Genomic DNA, 5,623 nt, shown 5'->3' with positions numbered 1-5,623 from the left:
ACAACTAATAACTATGATCTTAGATTTTAAATGTGATCTTGTAGGAACTACTACTCAGGAGAAATGATTTAAAATATTTTAGTCAGATATCTTAAGAAAAAAAACTATCAGTAATTACTATCATGGCCTTAAAACATTTCTGTCAAATAAAATACAAATATTTTAAGGTGAAACTGCTTGTAGCAGGTCATTTGTGCCTCAAGACTGTAATCCTAACATTTAGGAAGCAGAGACAGGTGGATACTTGTGATTTCAAGGCTAGTCTAGTCTGCACACTGATTTTCAGGAAAGTCTCCAAAGCTATAGAGAAACCTTGCCTGGAGGAATAAAACAAGGAAAATGTGCTTGTAAATTTATTGAATATCTGATCTGTCACTGAACATATTAAATTCTAATTACCTAGGGTGGATTAAGGTAAGGTCTTGACTTCCTTTCTTGCTGAATAGTGACCTGTGAGCCATATAAAACCTTTCCTCCTCAGGTTAGTTCCGGCCAGTGTTTCTTATACTAACAGGAACTGAACTTGAAAGGAAGCACTGATAAACACTGATGAACATACATGGTCCTTTAAAAAAAGCCTACCAGCCATAGGAGGGAATGGGGGGCCTGGGAATTCCCTTGGTGGATCATACTGTGGAGTATCTCCATAGATGTTTCCTGGAGGCAGAACATGGCAACCCAGATCCGCTAAGATGGCAGGGCCTCTGGGGCATCTGGCCTCAGGAACCAGTGGAACATTCAAGTCTTGTCCAGAAGTGTTGCATTCAGCATAGCCGGAATTGGGCAAAGTTGATTTCTGTAACAGAGTGGCAATCAACAGTCAGTGAAATTGCTTGATTCACAGCTCCTTTACTGGAAGGGAAAGGCATAAAAGAAAGCAGTACATGCAACTCCAGAAAGCATGAGAACAGGCAGTTTTCCACAGAAGTGTAGGATCCCCTTATTTGTTATCCTAAGTATTTTAAATAACTCAAGAGAAATCTTTAAGCATGATAGGTAGTAACACTTTATTTAGCTCATCCTAAAATGCAAGTACACTTCAAGCACTTCAAAACAGACACTCTAAACATAGAAATGTATCATGGGGTGGTAGCACATGTTTTAAATAACAGAACTCAGAAAATCAAAGGTAGGTGTATCTCTGCCAGTTCAAGGCCAGTCTGGTGAAAAGAGTGAGTTCTTAGTTCAAGGACATGCTCCGTAGCTTCTGGAAAACCCTATCTCCAGGTGGGAAAACATAAAAATAAAAGAAACTTTTACAAAAACACCAATAAAAAGAAAATGGTAAAGATGTTGATTTTTCAAAATGGCCAAAATTAATGCTATATTTGAAAACTAAAATAAACTTTAAGATTCAAATAAGTTTTCAAGGAAGAAATATCTGAAATAATGTACAGCATGTAAAGAAATTTTGAAATTCATCTAAATGTTGAACTTTTTTAAATATTAGGTACCTTACTTTATTTTTCCTTTAAATTTCACATGAATTGGTATATTGCCAGCATGTATGTCTGCATACTCACACATCCAGTGTTCTGGAAGTATAGACTAGGGCTTCAGATCTCTAGAAACAGGAGTTAAGTATTGGGAGCCATCACTCAGGTGCTTGGAAACAAACCCAGATCCTCTAGGATAGTTGGCAGGGATCTTAAACTGTAAGCCATTTCTCCAGTCTATGTATTTTTTTGAGACAATATCTGCTTATACAACACAAACTGGTTTTCAAATTACCATCCTCCTGCCAAAATGCTAGGATTACATGGACCATCAATACCTGGCCTGTGATATATACAATTTCCCAGGTTATAAGCCAACAATGAAAGGGTTAATGCTAAGTACAGGCATATTTCATAAATATGGTAATATCATACAGTAGAAGAGCTCTGTCTTGTTCTAATCAAACCAAGAAACTCCTTGTGGATCCATGGTTAGATTTCAATGTCCAATACTTACCCCAGGGTTATGTTTGGTGGCACTATTCCCAGATTCCAAAGTAGAGGATACTGGCCTATCTAGACAGGAAAATTAAACCAGGAAAACTTGAGTTTTATTTTACTCCTAGACCATTTTCAGATCCAAATGGCAGTGACATGTTCTACTCCCCTTGCCAGGGCAGAGAATAAATTGACACAAATACAATAGTGTTCCTCATTAGGATTCTCAAAGCAGATGGAGACAGAACAGACATTCTTTTGTCATGTGCTGATGACCTTTCCAGCTGGACCCTAAGCAATTTGTAGATTGTATGGGAAAATGTCAGGGATGAACAAGAAATCTAGTGCTATAGAAACTCCCTAGAAACTACAAGGCTGACCACAATTAAGGGATCCGGATCCTGTAGTGGCCATTTTCTATAATCAGGTGAGGCTTCATATGGATTGACTGAGAGACCAAATCAGCAACAAAACCTTAACCTTGCAAGTAGTCCTGCCTACAAAAAGAGGTGGAGGAAATGTCTCACAATCTGTGTGAGAGGCCAACTCTGGTGGTTTGGGAAATAATGGCTCCCAAAGGGAGTGGCACTATTAGGAGCTATGGCCTTATTGATGGAAGTGCGTCATTGTGCAGAAGGAGAGTTAGAAGAATTTGTTGTTTCTATGTGAAATGAAAAAAAATATTTAAAAAATATGTTCATGGATCTATATAAATATACAATATGCTGTCAGTACAAGAATCTATATTTTAAAAGGCAGTTGAAGGACAAAAGCCACATGGCAGCATCCTCTGAAGAGTTGTTAACATCACTTCTGAACAGATATTTTCCATTGTATCTACCATTGCCTACCTTTCTAAGGATTATATATTGCTTTTCTGTTTTGTTTTTAAAGGCAGATGAAGCAGAGAATGTTACTCATGTAACCTATCATTATACATTTGTATTGGTGAAAAGAAATGCTTGATTCAATTTCTTGAGCTTAACCCTTCCCATTATTACTTCAATTACCCAAAGTGTAAGGGAATCTAAATGTGTTTTCAGGCTCTTGTCTTGATGCTAAGTGAAAATTATGACATAGCATAAAACTGGGTCTCTAGGATTCACAGAGAAAGGGACTGAAATTTAGTATGTGATTACTTCAGGCCAGAATTAGCCCTTAAATCATGAGTTCGATTTCTTGAATTGTAATTTTAGGTCATATATAGAACCATTATGCATGATTTCATGCACGGTAAAATTAATAGCATTTTGGGAATAGAAATAGCTAACAGACAGTAAAATACTGGTCCAGGAAGAGAAAGAATCAAAGCAGGTTGAAACAGAGATATAATGATGTCAAGATTACAAAAGTTTCAATATAAAACTTTATTGTAAATAAATACCAGTCGTAAGTTCTTTTAAATCTGCTCAGTCAAGAATAAAATGGGAATGATGAGGTAGAAATACATATTGTAAAAATGTAGAAACAGAACAGGGGGAAACAGTGTGTTCAGTACAAAGCTTTGCTTTCTGTCTGGAGCAGAAAAACCTCCTGACCACTGAGTGTTCCCAATGACACTAGGGAACCATTCTAGTCACTATCACAGCTCTGTGCAAGAGAATGAGTTCTTATGCTGTCCCTTGACACCTAAGCAAAATCCAACTGAACAGAGAAAAATCACTGATTCAACCCACTGATGGGAAATTCATTAGTTAGGTCTCACCCTCCTTTCCTATCAGTATGCAAGACCAAGAACATGAACACCAGTCTGAAGACACTTCAACTCTCTACCTCAGAAAGAGGTGCCTCAGGAAAGTCACATGGTGTCAGCTCTCTCAACCCAACCCACAGAAAACAAGCAACATTTCACACATTAAGAATAAAACGAAATATGTGGAGATTCCTACCCTTAATTCCAGCACTCCATGGCAAGAAACAGGAATGGCTCCAAATTCAAGACAATCCTGGTCAACACAGCAAAGTTCCTGGACAAGCAAAGCTACACACACAAAAACCCTGTCTCTAAGAAACAAACAAATCAATAACTAGATAGTCAAAATGAGAGAACCAGAAATTGTAAGGAGTACGGTTTTTTTTCACATGCCGCTGCTGGTCTTGTCCTGCAGCCGTACAAGCCCTAATTAATACACTGAGACTCTATATTAGATATAATTCTGTTGGCCCGGTTTCTTGTGTCTTATCGGCTAGCTCTATCTTAATTATTAACCTATTTCTGCTGATCTATGTATTTCTCTTACCGGGGAGCCGGCTGGCATACTGCTTTCTACCAACTCTCCATCTTGGCTCCTCCTTACTACTTCCTCTTTTCTCCTTGTCTCCTAGTCCCTCCTATCTTCCTTTCCTATTGGCCAACAGTGCTTTATTGTTAACCAGTATGAGAAACATATATACATAATGGCATCTCCCATCAAGAAATTATATAAGAAACCAGTCAGTAGAACTGCCAGGATATAGGGGAATTACTCACTGTGTCAGCCTCAGAGCCTGAGCTCTCTAAATAACCTACTGTAGAAAAAAATTATCTTACAGCTATTAACTAATCATCATACATCCAGCATGGAATTGGGTGTGCCTGTGCCTGCTTGTGCATGCTCTCTCTCTCTGTATATCTGTCTCTCAAACACACACACACACACACACACACACACACACACACACACACCCATTGGTTTTGAACCTTAAAACTAGTCAGTGGACAAAAGAAAATCCTGAAATTCATTAGACAATTAGACAATATCCTGTCTTTCTTTCAAGTATAAAACATATTTATGGTTTTAAAATGTATTGCTTTATTTTGGGTCATTTATATTTAACTAAAAGTAGTAGGGTGCCTACTTTGTAAGATACTCAAATCAGAAAATCCACAAATATTGGCTAGGCAATGGTGGTGCATGACTCTAATCCATGCACTTGGGAGTCAGAGGCAGGCAGATTAAATGAGTTTGAGACCAGCTTCATGAACAAGAACTAGTTCCAGGACCAGCCTCCAAAGCCAAAGAAAAACCCTGTCCTATGTCTCAAAATAAATAATTAAATAAATAAATAGAAAGAAAGAAAGGAAAGAAATAATGAAAAAGAAAAAAGAAAAATGTGCTCTCCGGGCTTGGGCTTAGGTTCCAGCTACATGGCTAAACGCGTCAAGATGGTCGGGATCATCGGGAAATACGGGACCCGCTATGGTGCCTCCCTCCGGAAAATGGTGAAGAAAATTGAAATCAGCCAGCACGCCAAGTACACTTGCTCCTTCTGTGGCAAGACCAAGATTATGAGATGAGCAGTTGGCATCTGGCACTGTAGTTCCTGCATGAATTCAGTGGCAGGTGGGGCCCGGACATACAACACTACTTCTGCAGTCACAGTGAAGTCTGCCATCAGAAGACTGAAGGAACTGAAAGACCAGTAGAAATGCTATTGCTTGAGAACCCCTGCCTCAAATAAATGGGTTAATTTACGTTAAAAAAAAGGAAAATATTTTATGTTATTTTATGTTGTTTTATTTTTAGTTTTCTTTCTGTAATTTATGTATGCAAGTATTTTGTGTACTTGCATGCCTCTGGACTATATACTCACAACCATGAACTACATACATGTATAGAGCATTACATACATGCTGGTACATACCTTGTATGCTGTATAACATGGGCAAGCATATTGTACATAGCATTGCATGCATGCCTGTGCTCTAC

General features: G+C 38.2%; 1 pseudogene; it reads left to right on the top strand.

Moving 5' to 3' along the window:
• The first annotated feature begins 5,025 nt into the window (after nt 1-5,025).
• Nucleotides 5,026-5,359, top strand: LOC127218136 (60S ribosomal protein L37a-like; annotated as a pseudogene).
• The last annotated feature ends 264 nt before the right edge of the window (nt 5,360-5,623 follow it).

Source organism: Phodopus roborovskii, unplaced genomic scaffold, assembly GCF_943737965.1.
Source record: "Phodopus roborovskii unplaced genomic scaffold, PHOROB, whole genome shotgun sequence".
Lineage (NCBI taxonomy): Eukaryota > Metazoa > Chordata > Mammalia > Rodentia > Cricetidae > Phodopus > Phodopus roborovskii.
This window is presented reverse-complemented; position numbering and strand designations above follow the sequence as displayed.